Source organism: Pseudophryne corroboree, chromosome 2 (genome assembly GCF_028390025.1).
Source record: "Pseudophryne corroboree isolate aPseCor3 chromosome 2, aPseCor3.hap2, whole genome shotgun sequence".
NCBI classification, from domain to species: domain Eukaryota; kingdom Metazoa; phylum Chordata; class Amphibia; order Anura; family Myobatrachidae; genus Pseudophryne; species Pseudophryne corroboree.
Genome location: NC_086445.1, coordinates 137,526,932 through 137,547,302, shown reverse-complemented (window position 1 = coordinate 137,547,302; position 20,371 = coordinate 137,526,932). Strand labels below are relative to the sequence as shown.

The 20,371-nt window shown below is 46.9% G+C and overlaps 1 protein-coding gene across 1 annotated transcript in view; it reads left to right on the top strand.

The window, feature by feature from the left end:
• The first annotated feature begins 1,643 nt into the window (after positions 1-1,643).
• Positions 1,644-20,371, top strand: part of KATNAL1 (katanin catalytic subunit A1 like 1) — a 241,402-nt gene continuing 222,674 nt past the window's right edge. Inside the window, exon 1 of the mRNA XM_063951747.1 lies at positions 1,644-2,090. The gene's annotated coding sequence lies outside the window, so the exon portion shown is untranslated. The remainder of the gene's footprint in view (positions 2,091-20,371) is intronic.

Sequence of the window (20,371 nt, the reverse complement as noted above, 5' to 3'; positions counted from 1 at the left end):
GTGTTACTGTAACTCATAGCTCGCTAGTGACGTCGCTAGGATTGATGTGCTACACATCAAACATAGTGATAACACTAGCAACCACAGCATATGTAACGGGAGGTTTATCAAAGCTTGGAGGAAGATAAAGTGGAGAGAGATAAAGTACCAACCAATCAACTCCTGTCATGTTATAGGCTACATGGTTTAATAAATCTGTGCCACATCTCTCTCCACTTTATCTCTTGCAAAGGTTTAATAAATCTGGGCCACATCTTCGGCACTGCAAGTATCCAGCCAAGGATTTGGTGCAGACTGGGGTTGCGATCAGAGAGGCACAATCAGGGTAATGTTTTTGGCAGTGCAGGAGCCCCTGGGCAACCACCGACCCTGGGTAGGCATTGGGACTGTGCTCTGAGAAATGCGGTTGTCTCATGTGTAGGGCAGTACAGATGTTGTAATGGTTAACATTACTGCCGCGCAACACTAAGGTCGTGGGTTTGATTCTCACCACGGCCCTAACTGTGTAGAGTGTGTATATTCTCATACTTGTGTGGGTTTCCCCTGGGTGCCCCAGTTTCCACCTATAATCCAAAAACCCAAGTGGGTATGTGTGGTAGGGAATATAGAGTGTAAACTCCACTGGGAATGGCCAAGTATTCTTCGTAAAGTGCTGCAGAATATGTGTGCGCTACATAAATAACTGGTAATAAATAAACTGTAAATAAATAAACAAACAAACAAACAAACAAACAAACAAACGTGTGTGTCATTTTTTTATTTATTTACATGTATGCTCTCAAAAGTAAACTTTTCTGCAGCTGCTGTTACCCACATTCCCAAGCGTATCTAATGAAAACCACCGTCTCCTCCCACAGTCTAACCCTAGAACTAACCCTATAACCCCTAATACTCACTGTCAGCATCCGCAGCATTGTGATCATCAGGATCCTGACTAGTGTACATCCCAGATATAAAACAGATGTAAAATTAGAATTGAACATAATATAAAATAAGATAAAACAGTGAGCAACAGATTTTGACAAGTGCTGCAATCATAATTACGCCAGTGTCACATAACAGTAACATGATCTGTTACAGAATTTGTGAAATACTTAAGGCTCCCATACACTTCAGCGATATGTCTGAGGCTGAAGTCGGAGGCGATTACCCTTGAACTCTCCCGGGAGCTTCCCGGGAGTGATTCCATACGATTTGGTACATTTTGCATGCAATATATCTTATGCGATCCCAACCATGCCTGCGGGAACCGACATATCACGAGTGCAGCACTAACAACTAGGGAAGCCGATACGACCCTCACGGGAAGACGCACTGATCGGAGACACATCCAAAATGCCTGATTTCACCAGATATATCGTTCCGAATGCCCGAAATTGGATGAAATCGGGCATTATCGTTCTAGTGTATTGGGCCCTTTACTTTGAATAGGAACAGGTGCTATGGGACATACCTCCTTTTTATTTGCTGCAGTTCCAAAACTGATAAAATAATAACAAACGGAAATATTATTAATATTGCAAAGAAATTAAATTGCACGAGAATTTGGGACGCCCTCCAATGTGCTGAAACAGACTTCTAGTGGACTATTTGAAAAACGAATATGTGTTTGTGAGGGATCACAGAACCAGCTCCTCCTCCCCGGGCTGCCGCTGCTCATGTGTGCAAGCCCAGCCCGCATCCATGACAACGCTGCAAACACAGCAGCACTGTCCGGGATCAGGAGGCGGGCGGGGTGCTTATTCCCGTGATAACAGGGAAACGGCCGGACACAGATCCAGCAGCCCACAACGAACGCCGGGGTCTATCTATCTGCGCCCGCCCGCACAGCAGGAGATCGGAGCCACCATCATCACCCAGCTACACTCCATCAGCTGTATCACCAACCCAGAGCTAGTGTCGCAGTGCATGCTGGGAGGTGTAGTTCTGCCTCCATGTACTGAGTGTGGAAACGGCAAGTACAGGACTACAAGTCCCAAGGGGCAGCGCGGCAGAGAGCCTCCATCCTTATCCCTTAGTAGTGAATTTATCCCTATTGTAGTGTATACACTGGATCAGCAAGCCGGAATCTGAAACTGCACACAGAGAAGGTGAGCATGGGAACATCGTAGTTATAAATAAATGAGAGGAGATGGTTACAGCTGACCCTATATCCCAGTTACTCCATGTAATATTTACTGTTGTTACAAGGGGTGCAATGTTTGATTATTAATGGTATGATTTAGTTTAAAACAAATTGGCATTATATTTTACTGCTGTGCTTGTGTTAATTTAATTATAATAATGTGGCAGGGTCTTAGCTGGAATTGTGCCCCATAGCTGTTAAGAAGCATTGGTAAAAGTGAATAAAATTTGCTGTCACTACAGTCCGCTCACTTTAGGCAACAGACCGGCGCCCATAGTACTGCATATTACATAATTTGCCTTTCTGAGCAGAACTGATGCCGTGATTTTGCCTTTGTTTCGAAGAATTTGTTTTAAGGTACTGTCTTTTGTTTTTAAACTATTGTTACTAATACAAACAATGATATGAGAGTGAGTGCGCTTTGGTTAAAACACGTGTTTGCATGAACAGGGAAATAGTTGGCATGGCATCTGGAAGCAGACCTTGCAGATTTGTCTTAAGGGGGGTACTCACGGAGCGATATTCTAAGCAATCTGACTAGATTGCTTAGAATATCGGCATGATCGCTCCGTGTGTAGCCCCCTCGGCGATAGCAATGCGCGGCCCCGCACATCGCTATCGCTGCTGCTAGATTGGCCTGCATGCAGGCCAATCTAGCGGGTCGCTCACTTCACCCGCTGGGTGAAATGAGCGGCCCCCCCGTCTCCCCCCGCACGCTCAGCACACATCGCGCTGTGCTGAGCGGCAGGAGAGATGTGTGCTGAGCGGTTCGCTGAGCACACATCTCTCCTGCATCGGCCCGTGGGTACTGGGCTTTAGACTTCTTGACTGGTTCTCTTTTGCCATAATTTGTTTTAGTTGGTACACCAACATCATACAGCCACGTGTGGCAACAACTGTTCATCCGTTTTTGGCTGACCAGAGGTCTGAATAGGCCGAAGGCAGGTATTTCTCTCTAGGGCAGGCATGTCCAAACTGCGGCCCTCCAGCTATTGTGAAACTACACATCCCATCATGCCCTGACACAGCTTTAGCATTCTCTGACAGCAAAACTGTGTCAGGGAATGCTGGGATATGTAGTTTCACAACAGCTGGAGGGCCGCAGTTTGGACATGCCTGCTCTAGGGGGTCTATGTACTAAGCTATGGAGGGAGATAGAGGGAGGATATAACCCACAAGGGGCTTCGTTGCGCTCGCCACCCTGCCAGCGTTCCACCGCTCGGGATGCCGTTGTCAGGATAGTGATATTCGGCATTCCTGGCGGCAGTATTACATATCGAACCCGGACGGAGATAAAGTACCAGCCAATCAGGTCCTTACTACCATGTTACAGGCTGGGAGGGTGGGAGGTGCCGTGCCAACGGCAATAGAACGCCGTTGGCGGGGTGCGGCCTGGGAAAAGCAGGCATGTCCGGACCATTGGGGGGGGGGGGGGGGCGGACCGCGCAAGCTGCGTGATGTCGCACGCAGCCACTGCGATCCGGGAGGCGGCAGGTAGCCCCCTGCCAGCGCGCAGGAGCTGCGCAGGCAGGGAGCTACTCGGCCGGGTGCAAAAGCATCCCTGCCGTGCAATGCTTTTTCACCCCTGCGGGGGGTAGGGAGGCAGATCCAGACATGCGTGGCGGACTAGCCCTGTGCTGGGTGTCCCCCCGCATGTCTGTGTAAATGATCGTAGAGGTGCCAAATCACCCCCAGTGCCTTTTGAAAGCTATTTTCTGCAGCGGGGTACAGTGGGTTCCACAGGGATAACATCGGGGTGTAGAGTAGGATCTTGATCCGAGGCACCAACAGGCTAAAAGCTTTGACTGTTCCCAAGATGCTCAGCGCCGCCTCCTCAATAACCCCGCCTCCGTGCACAGGAGCTCAGTTTGTAAGTTAGTACCTGCAGTGCAGGACACTAACAGGCAGGGCTGCTCCAGCAGCCCTGAAAAGAGCTTTTTAAAGAAGATAGAAGACTTCAAGGGCTGCAGCACAGGCACTCTTAGTGCTAGATGTCAGTTTGACATCTCATTCTGCAGCTCCATCACCTCCCCCAGCGGCGCTGTATACTCCCGCGCCCTGGTTGCCGGGTACTTACAGCGGAGGGCTCCGGTCTTTTTCATCAGGCACACACACTCGCGCAGCTCTCCGGGATCACGTGGCCACATCTGGGGAGGAGGTAAGAAGGTCCCCCAGGCGGGACCCGCTGCAAATCGCGATCCAGCGCGGCCATTAGGAGACGGGCCGCGCGCACTGGCGTGGACACTGTGTTGGTACAGGAACCCCACTAGACCACCAGGGCAGGGGCACAGGTCAGATTTTCCTATAATCTGTTTTATTGAGGCCCGCAGTACCCGGTGGTGAAGTCCAGCAAGGGGATAAGGCTCTGACCTGTAGCCCCTCCCCCAGCCTCTGGGCGTCATTTACAGTAAATGTTCCCGCCCTGGAGCTGCATCTCTCTGTCTCGCTCACTCCCTGTCAGCTTTTGGCGCCACCGCAACATGCTGAGCTGATTCTGGGACTGCTGGGTGATGCCTCCTCTGTAAAGCCACCTGCATCATCAGCGCTGTGCATTTACAGGACACTTAAGTATTCTACATGTCATTTAGAGAGTGTTAATTAAGAACAAGTGCATTACTACAGGGATATTTAGTACAAGTACCATGTGATATAACAATGCACAGTAAAGACTGGATGTATTTCTATATACCTATATAGCTTTACTTAGTGGTACAGTTGTACTTAGTATTGCTAGTCCAGTGCAGTTTTATTGTCTGTAATAATTTCTGCATTGTATATGTGATTGAGTGTGTGCCAATAGCTGCTGTGTGATCTCTATTTCGTGTATCCCACACATATTGCTATCCCTATATTCTGTACCCTGAGGGGGCTAAGTGCATCAGGGTCCTCATAAATATAGTGTTTCACAGGATATACTACTTGGGTATTTTTCTCTGTGTGTTTCAGTCACCTTATACCTCTTAAATCCTTAAATGTTTGTGCTCTCCTTGTAGTCACACTATACAGGGGTTTTTTTGTCAGGTAATTTGTTTGCTTATATTGTACTGTTACACCCTAAGGTTACGCTTATATATAATGTCTGCTAAACAGGGTGGTCAATCTATGGCTGATCCTGCACCATGCAGTGTTGATGCCACGGATTACTCGGAGGAAAACATAGCAGCTGAGGGTTCAGGTACTGGATGTTCTATACTTCCTGGTCAGTCTGCAGCAACGGGGGCAAATTAAGACCCACCTTGGGCTGTTTTGACTAATTTACTGACTACGCTAGTAACTAGGCTTGCGCCCCCTATGGGCCCTCCTGTGCCATTAAAGCCACATATTGTCCCTGCAGTCAATCCGCCATGGGTAGATACTCTGTCTTCTCAGTTACAGCGATTATATAAGTCTCTGGCTAAGCAAAATCCTGACTCTCGCCCGTCTAAGACCAAGGGGTCATCTAAACAGGCCATTACTTCCTCACAATCCACACATGTTTCGGATACCTCATCCGATGAAGATGGCGCTTACACTGACCTTTCAGACACTGATGCAGATGCTTCTGATGGGAAATCTCTGACACAAATGGATGTTCCTGACTTCTTGGAGGCTAACAGGCTGATTCTTCAAAGACGAAGAGCCTCCAGCTACCTCTAAGAAACCAGATAAGTTTAAACATCAGAAGGTTACTAAATTAGTTTTACCTCATTCTGACCGCTTGGTTGACATTCGTCAGGAATCCAGGAAAGAAATTCTCCCTGTCTAAAAAGATGCTAGCTCGTTATCCCCTCGCTGCAGAGTTAAGTAAAAATTGGGAAACACCGCCGCCGTTGGACTCACAAGTAATGCATCTGGTGGTGTCCTCTGCTCTGCCTGTCACTACCGTCACCTCGCTGAATGAACCGACAGATAAGCGTGTGGAGGGTTGCTGGAAGTCCATTTACACTCTTGCTGGAGCTGTGCATAGGCCCACTGTTGCGGCCCCCTGCGCTGCTAAGGCTATAGAGGCCTGGGTTCAGGAAGTGGAAGCAGAACTACCGTCTGATTTTCCAGATAATACTAGACAGTGTCTTTCATACATTATTACAGCCTTTAATTATATTCAGAAGGCGGCATCTGATGCAGATATCCTGGCGGTCAAAGCGTCTACTACGTCTATTTTGGCTCACCGGATCCTCAGGTTGCGGTCCTGGTCCAAAGATCTGGACTGTAAAAAGACCTTGGAGGTGATCCCTTTTAAGGGAAACATTCTTTTTGGGGAAGATCTCAACAAGATTGTTACTGACTTAGCTTCAGCAAAGACTGTATGTCTGCCTAGTACTTCTCCTTCGGCTCCGAAGGCTAAGAGTACTTCCTTTCGTACCTTTCGACCTCCAGGTAAAGCAAAGGGTCAGGCGTACCCGAAACAGAATCGCACTTCCAAAAACCTCTAAGCCCAAACCTAAACGTGCCTGGGTTGCCCGTCAGCCTGCTTCCAAAACAGACAAGCCTGCAGCATGACTGGGCAGGCTTGCCCCTGGGGGATCCCAGGGTGGGAGGCTGACTTCTACGGTTTGCTCAGGCGTGGTTACAGACCACTTCGGACGCCTGGGTATGGGAAGTCGTCACTCACGGATACACCATCTTTCAAGAAACGTCCCCCCTCGCCAGTTTTGCTCACCAAACATCCCTTTGGATCAGGTAAAAGCAAAAACTCTCCATTTGGTGGTGCAATCTCTCCTGGATACAGGAGTGATAGTACTGGTGCCTATGGCTCAGAGAGGCAGGGGGCACTATTCCACGCTGTTCCTAGTCCCGAAACCAAATGGGTCCTCTCGACCTATTCTCAATCTCAAGTCTTTGAACAAATATGTGAAACTTTCCAAATTCCGTAAGGAAACGCTTCGCTCTATTGTTCTGGCTTTGGAGCCCAAGGACTATATGGTGTCCCTGGACATATGGGATGCTTACCTGCATACTCCTAGTGCAGTGTCGCATAAGCAATACCTGCAGTTTGCTATTGGCAACCTACATTTTCAATTCCAGGACTTACATTTCGGTCTGACTCCGCCGTCAGGGTATCTGGATACTGCCGTATCTGGACGACTTGTTGATCCTGGCGAACTCTCCAGTGGTCCTCCTATGTCATCTGGAACTGACGGTCCAATTCCTGCAAGCAAAAATGCAAGAGTTTGGGGTACCTTGGTGCGCTATTATGTTGCAGCCTAAACAATATTTGAATATGGAATCACACCAATTCCACAAGACAAGTATATAAAAACAATAACCAAATATTGCGCTTCAGGCGCTCACAGTATAATAGTACACTTCCCTTAAGTTTTTTTTGAAGCAGTAGATCTGGGGTTTTCTTTTCCTCTCAATTTTCACGTTATATGCATATGAAAAAAAACACAGAATATACACCCCGATCCTCGTGTTTTATTGTGAGGTATAATTGATATTCACTCTATATAGTTCCCCATAAGCCAATAGAAAGAATGACGGGGGATCCCCCCTTCCAACACACTTACAACAGTGTAGAGGGAAACACACGTGTAAAGCTGGTCTTTATGATTATTCATTCATCACCACGTGTGTAAAGAATACCGGGGTTGCCCCCTTCTTATAACACTCACGATTTTGCTGATATATAATGTGCACATAAAGTGGGTCTTTTTTCTTCTCCACGCCTTAATCTAGAAAGGCCATGCACTTTTCCTCCAAAAGAAATGTATCGGAGAAGGATGTTGTAATAAAGATCCTTTTTAATAACAAACAAACATCAGATAAAAGCAAAGGATGATCATACCCAGGTGGATAAAGGTGATAAGATGTTGTACAGAAATAACGGGGCCCCGTTAGTCTGGTCTCCTTTAGTTCCCACAAGGGTGCGTCTAATCGTCCAGTGCAGGCCTCCCCACCAACGCGTTTCGACCCGTACCAGGGTCTTTGTCAAGGTATGAGAGTTACCTGCATTCTAGTCCTTATATACCCCCCTAATAAAACACTCATTTCAGGTGTTCTCCATAGAGGACATTCACCAGGAATCTGTATGAATACTAATCTAATCTATACATTCTTCAATCTCTCTATTCCCTATACATAGTCCCGGACCGCGGGTAAACTTCCGGCCTTTCGATACCGGAAGTGATGCAATCACCCCGCTCCACGTCTCCTTATGCTATCCAGGGATTCCTCTTCCTTTTCTCTTGTGGAAGTGACGTCATTCCGCGGCGTCCAGCCGTCTGCTGATCGCGCCCCCACCAAAATGGTCATTCCGGGACTTCCGCCTCTGCGATGACTCACTTCCTGTCCCTCCGTTCTTTGTATATTGATTCCCCCAGTCCGGATTTTTTAGTTCCTTCGTATTAGGTTTTTTTCTTTCATTCCATCTAGAACAAAGTTAGTGTATAAGAGACGTATTAAGAATGTCCAATAAACAAATTCCCGATACTAACATATCATTAAAAATCACATTAAATCTAACAATTCACATAAAGATTATAAAAATTAAAAAATCATAAAAACCACTTAACCTCAAAATCTTGATTTAACCCTGCTGGTGCCAGAGTTTTAAATGTGTGTATAAGTTGCATTTCTGATTTTGCTAGGCGAACAGTAGTATTTTTGTCTCTTTCTGTGGGCTTAATATGTTTGATCCCAAAAAAGCCCTTTATATGACTTGCAGAACAGTTATGTACAGTTTTAAAGTGTGCCGACAAGGAATGCATCTCCAGCCCATTTCTTATGTTCCTCAAATGTTCTCCAAGTCTGACCTTAAGAGGTCTCGAAGTCCGACCAATGTAGAATTTATCACAGTCACAAACTATGGTGTAAATGTAATTTACACCATAGTTTGTGACTGTGATAAATTCTACATTGGTCGGACTTCATCATATGCAAGTCATATAAAGGGCTTTTTTTTAAAACTCTGGCACCAGCAGGGTTAAATCAAGATTTTGAGGTTAAGTGGTTTTTATGATTTTTATAATTTTTATAATCTTTATGTGAATTGTTAGATTTAATGTGATTTTTTAATGATATGTTAGTATCGGGAATTTGTTTATTGGACATTCTGGATACGTCTCTTATACACTAACTTTGTTCTAGATGGAATGAAAGAAAAAAACCTAATACGAAGGAACTAAAAAATCCGGACTGGGGGAATCAATACACAAAGAACGGAGGGACAGGAAGTGAGTCATCGCAGAGGCGGAAGTACCGGAATGACCATCTTGGTGGGGGCGCGATCAGCAGACGGCTGGACGCCGCGGAATGACGTCACTTCCACAAGAGAAAAGGAAGAGGAATCCCTGGATAGCATAAGGAGACGTGGAGCGGGGTGATTGCATCACTACCGGTATCGAAAGGCCGGAAGTTTACCCGCGGTCCGGGACTATGTATAGGGAATAGAGAGATTGAAGAATGTTTAGATTAGTATTCATACAGATTCCTGGTGAATGTCCTCTATGGAGAACACCTGAAATGAGTGTTTTATTAGGGGGGTATATAAGGACTAGAATGCAGGTAACTCTCATACTTTGACAAAGACCCTGGTATGGGTCGAAACGCGTTGGTGGGGAGGCCTGCACTGGACGATTAGACGCACCCTTGTGGGAACTAAAGGAGACCAGACTAACGGGGCCCCGTTATTTCTGTACAACATCTTATCACCTTTATCCACCTGGGTATGATCATCCTTTGCTTTTATCTGATGTTTGTTTGTTATTAAAAAGGATCTTTATTACAACATCCTTCTCCGATACATTTCTTTTGGAGGAAAAGTGCATGGCCTTTCTAGATTAAGGCGTGGAGAAGAAAAAAGACCCACTTTATGTGCACATTATATATCAGCAAAATCGTGAGTGTTATAAGAAGGGGGCAACCCCGGTATTCTTTACACACGTGGTGATGAATGAATAATCATAAAGACCAGCTTTACACGTGTGTTTCCCTCTACACTGTTGTAAGTGTGTTGGAAGGGGGGATCCCCCGTCATTCTTTCTATTGGCTTATGGGGAACTATATAGTGTGAATATCAATTATACCTCACAATAATACACGAGGATCGGGGTGTATATTCTGTATTTTTTTTCATATGCATATTGTTATGAACCACAGGTAGTGGTTCATTCCTATTTTATGTTTATAAGTTGTCTTGCAGGCCAGGATTTCCCGTTGCTCTGTTTAAGAATACTCTTGGTTGCTGCCGCTGGTGAGTCTGTGTAATTGCAGCTTGTTCCCATGTGTTCAGCCTCACCTGGCTGCTAATTGCATCTTGTCAGTTTGGAGTCATGCAACAGGGCAGCTGCATTATATTATTAATTAGGCCTCTCTGTTATATTTTGGCTCAGTGCAATTCACAGACGCTGGTGATATTTCTAGGTTTCCAGTCTGCTTGAGTTCTGAGCTTGGTTCCTGCTAGTTCCTGAGCTCCTGTGTAGCAGTGTCAGTCGAGCTGCTTCCTGTGTCGATTCCTGTGTCGAGTCCTGTGTCTGATCCCGTGTCCTGCCGTGAGGCGTTCCTGTCCTGAGGTCCAGTGCCTTTGCCTGTGCCTGGTCAAGTTTCTGGCTTCTTGGTGTCCACCGGTCTGTTGTTTGGGATTCTGCCTGTCCTCCAGTTCTGAGAGTCTGTGTCAGCAGCATTGGGAGTTCCTGTCCGTTTGCCAGTATTCGTACCGGTTCCGTGAGTAGCGGCTCTGCCGCGTCCGTCGGCCTAGGCCGCTGTATTCCGTTATTATTTCTGTCACTGGTGTTTTGCAGAGTGTTCTGCTTATGCTGTCACCGCCGGGACACAAAAGTATTGTGTCGGCGTGTGGTCAGCATTTCCTTTGTTGTTCTTTTCCTTTAGCGGCAAGCCGCACATACATTTAGTTTTAGGCTAGTTAGTAGCCCCTGGCTGTGGTTGTTTCAGTTAGAGGGCCCCTTGTTATCACCCTGTCTCGGTACACTCTTTGTCTCTCATTAAGACCTGAGGGGGCATCGAAGTTGGGCAGACGTAATCCGCCCTTCAAACGCGGCTGCCATGGGCTCAAGCAACCATAGTCTCGCAAGAGTGTACTGACAGCACGGGCGAGACAACGGAGATAGGGCGCCAGGGGCTATTCCCTTTCCATTTCCCTTTCCCAGCGTTACGTCCTGGTGCTCTGGACTCACTTCATAACATCTCCCTTGTTCTGAGCACCAGGAATCTAACATTATCACCAGCCATACCACAAAAAAGAAATAAAACTTTTTTTTTTCTTTTTTGGCCCAGTCCAGTGTCTAGTCTAGAATCCAGTCCTGTCTAGAATTCAGTGTGCAGAATCCAATCCGGTGTTTAGAATCCAGTCCTGTTTAGAATTCCGTGTGCAGAATCCAATCCGGTGTTTGGAATCCAGTCCTGTCTAGAAACCAGTGTGCAGAATCCAGTCCGGTGTTTAAAAATCCAGTCCTGTTTTGTCTAGTTTAAAAATCTAGTCTTGCCTTGTCTAGTCTTGCCTTGTCTAGTCTTGCCTTGTCTAGTCTTGTCTTGTCTTGCCTTGTCTTGTCTAGTTTTAAATCCTCCTATATCTACTATGCAAGCCCTGCAGGCATCTCTCTCAGCCCTGAACTCTGCTTTCAGTGCTTTGAGACCAGAGCGACTAGAAGTTTTGCAGCAATCCCTAAAGCAACTGCAAAACCTTCTGACTAAAATCTTGCTCATTTTGCCAGAAGTCGTTGAGAGTACATCTATCTCTAAAGGGACTCTTGTTCACAGTATGGTGACAAGAGAATCCTCTGGTTTAATTGAAGAGAAAAGGTTTACAATTTTTCTGCGGCCCAGGCTCTCAGAAGAGGAGCGTCTGCGTCGCAGAAACTTAAACTTATGCCTATATTGTGGGGGTTTAGGCCACTATCTGCAGACCTGTGAATTGCGCAAGCCAAAGTGTGGTGACGAGTCTTGCCCTCTGGCCAAGTTGAGTCAGGATACAAGACCTACTCCTGTCTCTACTGTGGCAGAGGTACTTGTCACACAACCCACACTAAAAAGCTCTCTGTCCTATAATTGGGGTCCTTGGGCAAGGGAGCCCCATTATAGTTTCAGGAATCAAAAGAGAATGTTTCTCTCCTCTCTTGAGGTTCCTGTTGAAGCAGAGTTACAAGCCCCTGGAGTGGTGCCCGATGCCCAGGGTCCTGGAGTGGTGCCCGATGCCCAGGGTCCTGGAGTGGTGCCTGTTGCCCAGGGTCTTGGAGTGGTGCCCGATGCTCAGGATCTTGGTGCGGTACCCGATGCCCAGAGTGCTGGAGCGGTACCCGATGCCCAGAGTGCTGGAGCGGTACCCGATGCCCAGAGTGCTGGAGCGGTACCCGATGCCCAGAGTGCTGGAGCGGTACCCGATGCCCAGAGTGCTGGAGCGGTACCCGATGCCCAGAGTGCTGGAGCGGTACCTGATGCCCTAGCTTATAGAGGGACATCTAATATTATAGTTCAGGTGTCCATACCAGAAGAGATCTCAGAAGCTGTTACCCCAGGTAGGGACTTGAAAAGCGCAACCCCAGAAAGGGTATCTAAAACCATAGTGCTAGTAGAAAACTCGAGAAGCAAAACCCCAGAAGGGATATTTGAAGTAATATCCCCAAGTGGGGTCTCGAGAGACGCAGCCTCTAAGAAGGGTCTAGAGGTCGCTTCCCCAGGAAAGAACTTAAGAGGCGTAGCATTAGTGGAGGTGCTGAAGGTTATAGCTTCAGCAAAAGTCCCGGAAGTCATAGTCCCGGGAGAAGTTTTGATAATTATCGACTCGGAGAGGGAGGCCGACGGCTCGGTCCCAGTAAAAGAATCCGAGGTGCTGACCCCAGCTGGTTTCCCGGAGGCCACTGCCCCAGCGGGGTTCCCGGAGGCCACTGCCCCAGCGGGGTTCCCGGAGGCCACTGCCCCAGCGGGGTTCCCGGAGGCCACTGCCCCAGCAGGGTTCCCGGAGGCCACTGCCCCAGCGGGGTTCCCGAAAGTCACTGCCCCGGGTGGGGTTCAGAAAGTCACTGCCCCGGGTGGGGTTCAGAAAGTCACTGCCCCGTGTGGGGTTCAGAAAGTCACTGCCCCGTGTGGGGTTCAGAAAATCACTGCCCCGGGTGGGGTTCAGAGAGTCTCAGCCTCGAGTCAGGTCAATAGTGACCAGGTCCTAGCAAAGCACTCCAGTCAGTCAGATGGGAAGGAAACAGATCCTGACTCTGTTGATATCTCAACATCCATAATCTTTGATGGGGACGTAGCCCAATTTCTGGCGCTTTTCAAACACTATTACACTATTATGTTGTCTAGACCATTTCTGGGCATCACTTCAGAGAACCTTGTGCTCTATCTGATTTATTCTTTTAGAGGAGAGCCTTTTGAGTGGGCGACCAGCCTAATGAAAGCTGAAGATCCCATTCTTCAGGATCCCCCAGCATTCAGTGATGCAATTATTAAAAGATATGGTTCCAAAGAAATTGGTTCAGGTTCCTCTAAGTCACCCGTCGTGTCTGCTGAGAGTCCACCAAATACTGTAAACTCGGCACAAGAGTCTCAGCCCGTTGTTTTGACTGCAGGATGTGCTTTTCTGAATTCTTCTTCTAATAGGAGTACTTTGCCAGAAAGTTCAGCTCCCAAGGGTAAGAAACCTGTCTCTGATTTGAACGCAGCCTTGCTGGGTGGTACCATCAGTTCAGACAATGTTTGGGGAATGACCTTGGTCAGACCTAAAGAGCTTTGTAAAAAGAAGAAGAAGAAAAAGAAATAATTTTTGACTCTTGCCTTGATAAAAAATATTTTTTTTCCTTGTCTTGTGTCCAGTGGCCACCGTCAGGGGGAGGGCACTGTTACAAGCTGTGATTGCAGCTTGTTTCTGTTTTCTTGACTGTTAGACCAGTGTGTCAGGTTTTTTTTTATATCCCTTGTTTTGGATAATCTGTATTTTGGGGTCCTTTGACCCCTCCTCAAGGGGGGGGGGGTACTGTTATGAGCTACGGCTGTGGCTCATTCCTGTTTTGCATGTCGGTTAGGTATTTTATGTTATTCTTCTGTTCATGTTCCCCGTGGGTGTCATGGGGTGCTCGGAGCTCACCCTTTAGGAGGGGATACTGTTATGAACCACAGGTAGTGGTTCATTCCTATTTTATGTTTATAAGTTGTCTTGCAGGCCAGGATTTCCCGTTGCTCTGTTTAAGAATACTCTTGGTTGCTGCCGCTGGTGAGTCTGTGTAATTGCAGCTTGTTCCCATGTGTTCAGCCTCACCTGGCTGCTAATTGCATCTTGTCAGTTTGGAGTCATGCAACAGGGCAGCTGCATTATATTATTAATTAGGCCTCTCTGTTATATGCTGGCTCAGTGCAATTCACAGACGCTGGTGATATTTCTAGGTTTCCAGTCTGCTTGAGTTCTGAGCTTGGTTCCTGCTAGTTCCTGAGCTCCTGTGTAGCAGTGTCAGTCGAGCTGCTTCCTGTGTCGATTACTGTGTCAGTCCCTGTGTCGATTCCTGTGTCTGATCCCGTGTCCTGCCGTGAGGCGTTCCTGTCCTGAGGTCCAGTGCCTTTGCCTGTGCCTGTTCAAGTTTCTGGCTTCTTGGTGTCCACCGGTCTGTCGTTTGGGATTCTGCCTGTCCTCCAGTTCTGAGAGTCTGTGTCAGCAGCATTGGGAGTTCCTGTCCGTTTGCCAGTATTCGCACCGGTTCCGTGAGTAGCGGCTCTGCCGCGTCCGTCGGCCTAGGCCGCTGTATTCCGTTATTATTTCTGTCACTGGTGTTTTGCAGAGGGTTCTGCTTATGCTGTCACCGCCAGGACACAAAAGTATTGTGTCGGCGTGTGGTCAGCATTTCCTTTGTTGTTCTTTTCCTTTGGCGGCAAGCCGCACATACATTTAGTTTTAGGCTAGTTAGTAGCCCCTAGCTTTGGTTGTTTCAGTTAGAGGGCTCCTTGTTATCACCCTGTCTTGGTACACTCTTTGTCTCTCATTAAGACCTGAGGGGGCATCGAAGTTGGGCAGACGTAATCCGCCCTTCAAACACGGCTGCCATGGGCTCAAGCAACCATAGTCTCGCAAGAGTGTACTGACAGCACGGGCGAGACAACGGAGATAGGGCGCCAGGGGCTATTCCCTTTCCATTCCCCTTTCCCAGCGTTACGTCCTGGTGCTCTGGACTCACTTCATAACATCTCCCTTGTTCTGAGCACCAGGAACCTAACACATATAACGTGAAAATTGAGAGGAAAAGAAAACCCCAGATCTACTGCTTCAAAAAAACTTAAGGGAAGTGTACTATTATACTGTGAGCGCCTAAAGCGCAATATTTGGTTATTGTTTTTATACAATTCCTGCAAGCCCACGGGTGGCTCATCAACTGGAAGAAATCTTCCCTGGTCCCTGCTCAGAGCATGGTGCACCTGGGAGCACTATTGGACACCCACAACCTGTGGTTGTTTTTGTCCCCGAAAAAGATCCTGAAACTTCAGGACAAGATATGATGCTTCCTCTCTCGCCCAAGTGTGTCGATACATTCGGCAATGCAAGTACTAGGCCTCATGGTGTCAGCTTTCGACATGGTAGGGCATGCTCAATTTCATTTTTGCCCCCTGTAGAGGTTGATACTCTCCCAGTGGGACGGCCTGCCTCACCGGATCAGGACCCACATGATCTCCTTGACTCCGGAGGTCTCCTTGTCACTGAGCTGGTGGCTATAGTACCAGCAACTGAGCAGGGGTCGCCCCTTCTGGATCTCCAACTGGGTATCTCTGACAAAAGATGCCAGTCTGCGGAGCTGGGGCGCGGTGCTGGAGGAACACTCTCTTCAGGGTCGCTGGACCAGGGAGGAATCTCTCCTCCCGATAAACATTTTGGAATTGCGGGCAGTGTTCAATGCGTTGACACTAGCCCTGCCTCTAGTACAGAACCGGCCTGCTCAAGTACATTCACACAACGCCACCACGGGGGCGTACATAAATCATCAAGGCGGCACTCGATGCCGCATGGCAATGAAGTATCAAAAATCCTTCGTTCAGCGGAACGCCATCTGCCAGCCATATTGGTAGTGTTCATTCCGGGGGTCCTCAACTGGGAAGTGGACTTCCTCAGTCATCAGGACGTACATTGGAAAGAAAATGGTCAGCGCGCTCTGGGGGTGTGGATATCAAAGGGGAAGGGAGGGGAAGGAATGGGTGAGAAATGACGAAATGTCTAGTTTTGTATGGGAAGTGTCAGTGATGACTGTAAACCCTATGTACACAATGATAATCGTGAGACAGAATAAACTGTGTTTGTATATTTATTTTTGCTTATGTGAATCCCTCTTCAGGTGTGTCGTGCAGACCACCCTTTCTGAGTGTACCCTCCTGAATGGTACACTTTTACCGAGACCCTTACAGTCAATATGTCTAAATTACCACTATCAGGTGTGTCTTGCAGACCACCCTTTATAAGTATACCCTCCTGATGGTATACCCTATTCAGAAGGACCCCAGCTGGGGTAAATGTGGGGTGTACCCTAGTGTGGGTCGCCTTTACCATAGGTGTGGTGTGCCTATGTACTTCCGATTAGCCTCTGTTAGTTTGGTGCAAGTGAGTGTGACAGTTTGCGGCGTCCCGCCTGTCAGACTCTCACTGTTGTGCTCGGCTGGAGGTAGCGGGTGTGGGGCTGTGTAAGTCTCTCTTACCGCCGGGGGCAGGCTGGTGCGCCTACCGCCGGTGTCTGCAGTCCCGCCCCTTGTGTCCTGCGCTGCCTCCGCGAGTCCTGTCTGTAGCTCCGGTCCCCGTCTCACTCACAGGCGTTGCCGTCTTCCTCCTGCTCGCGGGTCCCGTCCGCTACTTCCTGGTGTCGGTGTCACGTGCTGGGTCACGTGAACGGACGAAATATGTCCGGAATAGTGTATTCTCCCTCTCCGGCCTTAGAAGGGGATCTGTGGTATAATTGCAGGGTGAAAAAGTCTGTGTAAGATTGTGTATCAGGTCTCCAACGCGTTTCAGCATACGTGCCTTTTTCTAGGATTACATCCCTGATACTCTGGATGTAATGAAATAAATTTGAAGATTTCACATCAAAAATTGACCCCCTCCCTCCTCCACATTATGGCTCACGGATTTATCAAAATCCGTGTGGTCATTCTATATAAAGGAGAATAAATGGGTCATCAGTTACATCCAAACAGAGGACAGACCAACTTACATTGGAACATATCATTCATTAAGGGGTAATTTAAAGGTATAACATAGAAGATTGAACACAAACACTATCTTCGTGAGGGATACTTTTCATCCTATCATAACAATCAGACGTCTGATATGTAAAACACAGGAGCACACATATTTGAGCAAAGGACATGTGTGGACATTCACCATTAATCCATGCACACTTTCTAGCTATTTGCAAATTTGTAACCCATTATGGTGTGCAATCTAGCACATTCACTAAGAACATCTGTGCAAATTCTTTATTCATTATTTATGATTCATTATTATTAATTTATTTCAGATATATAACTGTTTAAATATACATATATTAAGATTCATACATTCAAACAGTCATTCAGATAAATGGAACAGACTTTGAATGAATCTCATTGAACTTTATTGTCAAATGATGGACAAGGAACATTACATTGCCAAAGAGGGTGGCACCCACTGACAACCAATCACTGATTAGACATCAACTTAAAAGCAATCCAGAGTATCAGGGATGTAATCCTAGAAAAAGGCACGTATGCTGAAACGCGTTGGAGACCTGATACACAATCTTACACAGATTTTTTCACCCTGCAATTATACCACAGATCCCCTTCTCAGGCCGGAGAGGGAGAATACACCATTCCGGACATATTTCGTCCGTTCACGTGACCCAGCACTTGACACCGACACCAGGAAGTAGCGGACGGGATCCGCGAGCAGGAGGAAGACGGCAACGCCTGTGAGTGAGACGGGGACCGGAGCTACAGACAGGACTCGCGGAGGCAGCGCAGGACACGGGACGGGACTGCAGACACCGGCGGTAGGCGCACCAGCCTGCCCCCGGCGGTAAGTGAGACTTACACAGCCCCACACCCGCTACCTCCAGCCGAGCACAACAGTGAGAGTCTGACAGGCGGGACGCCGCAAACTGTCACACTCACTTGCACCAAACTAACAGAGACTAATCGGAAGTACATAGGCACACCACACCTATGGTAAAGGTGACCCACACCAGGGTACACCCCACATTTACCCCAGCTGGGGTCCTTCTGAATAGGGTACACCATCAGGAGGGTATACTTATAAAGGGTGGTCTGCAAGACACACCTGATAGTGGTAATTTAGACATATTGACTGTAAGGGTCTGGGTAAAAGTGTACCATTCAGGAGGGTACACTCAGAAAGGGTGGTCTGCACGACACACCTGAAGAGGGATTCACATAAGCAAAAATAAATATACAAACACAGTTTATTCTGTCTCACGATTATCATTGTGTACATAGGGTTTACAGTCATCACTGACACTTCCCATACAAAACTAGACATTTTGTCATTTCTCACCCATTCCTTCCCCTCCCTTCCCCTTTGATATCCACACCCCCAGAGCGCGCTGACCATTTTCTTTCCAATATCTGCAAAAGGAGGTAGGACACCTCCAGGTCTAGCAGCGCTAACCCAAACCGTCCCCCAGTGAGCGCTATCTCTCCCAATCACAAAACAGTTTTCTGTCCTCTGAGAGATTGCAGCACACATCCCCAACCTTGTATTATCCTTCATTACAAGACACCGTACATCCCTATTCGTTCTCAATACACTGGCTGTGGTGAACACACATTCACACACACGTCGGCAGCATACATATGGAGATACAAGAATACCGAAATGACCGTATAGATAGGGCAAAACTCACATTCACATTATTCGAACAGACTGCAACGTCACTGAATAAAGGACAAGACTTTTGCACACATATTACCCAACTAGAGCGGTTACTGAAACAAGAAGCCAAATTATGGTGGGACACCTTTGCACTCCAATGGTATTTAGATGAAAACACGATACCCAAGGGTTTGAAGATTATGAAGGTACCCACACACAACAGAGAGAACATAGAATTTATGAACAAGTGGAACACCACTCTCAAAGACTGTTCATTGCAACTCATACGCATCATAATACAACAACATGAGAAAGATCTAGAGAAAATAGACCAAGACATCATTTCAACACACCAACATCTGGAAAAGCACCAGCAAGATCAGGAATATCAGAAAATAGAAACACTCACCAAAAGTAGACTCAAAATAGGGGAAGACAACATCATTAAAAAGAAAAAGAAAAAATTCCTAAGGGACAGGTGGGGAGTAAAGACCACACACAAAAACAACAAAGTAACAATTCATACACCAAAGATTAAGTCACCAAACAAGAGAAGACCATTAACCAAAACACAAAAATATATAGGACCATCCCTCCACCAATTGGTGAGGGAGCCCACTCGGAAAGACGCTATATTAGACTTAATACTTACAAATGGAGACAGAATATCTGACGTAAAAGTGGGTGAAAACCTGGGATCCAGTGATCATCAAGCAGTATTGTTCAGCATAAAGACAGAGACTGACTCATCCCATACAAAAACAAAGGTGTTGGATTTTAGGAAGGCTGATTTTGTAGGGATGGGAAAATGTGTAAGCGATTCTTTGGTAGAGTGGAGGAACTTGGAAGCAGTGCAGGAGAGGTGGGAAACATTAAAATGTGCAATATTAAAGGCAACAGACCTTTGTATCAAAAGTGTTAGGAAAAAAACAAGGAAAAGGAAGCCAGTGTGGTTTGCAAAAGAAGTAGCAAATATTGTGAAAGCAAAAAAGATGGCTTTTAGGAAGTATAAGCAGACACAAAATAATGAAGACAAAGAGATATATCTTGTTAGACAGAAGGATACTAAGAAGGTAATCAGATGTGCAAAGGCACAAGCTGAGGAGAAAATGGCCCAGTCAGTGGGTAAAGGAGGCAAAACTTTTTTTAGGTATATAAGCGAAAGGAGAAAAACAAAAGGCGGAATAATAAAACTAAAGACAGACACTGGGAGTCTTGTTGGGGGAGACCATTTAATAGCAGATCATCTTAATAATTATTTTTGCTCAGTATTTACTACTGAAAGAGAGGGGAAGGGGCCACAGTAAAGGTTCAGGGATTTTCAGGAAAATGACACAAGTACATTTACAGAGTAGAAGGTCCTAACAGAACTCTCAAAGCTGAAAGTGGACAAATCTATGGGGCCATATGGGATACATCCAAGGATACTAAAAGAACTTAAAGAGGTGCTTGTAGCACCATTGACAGAATTATTCAACCAG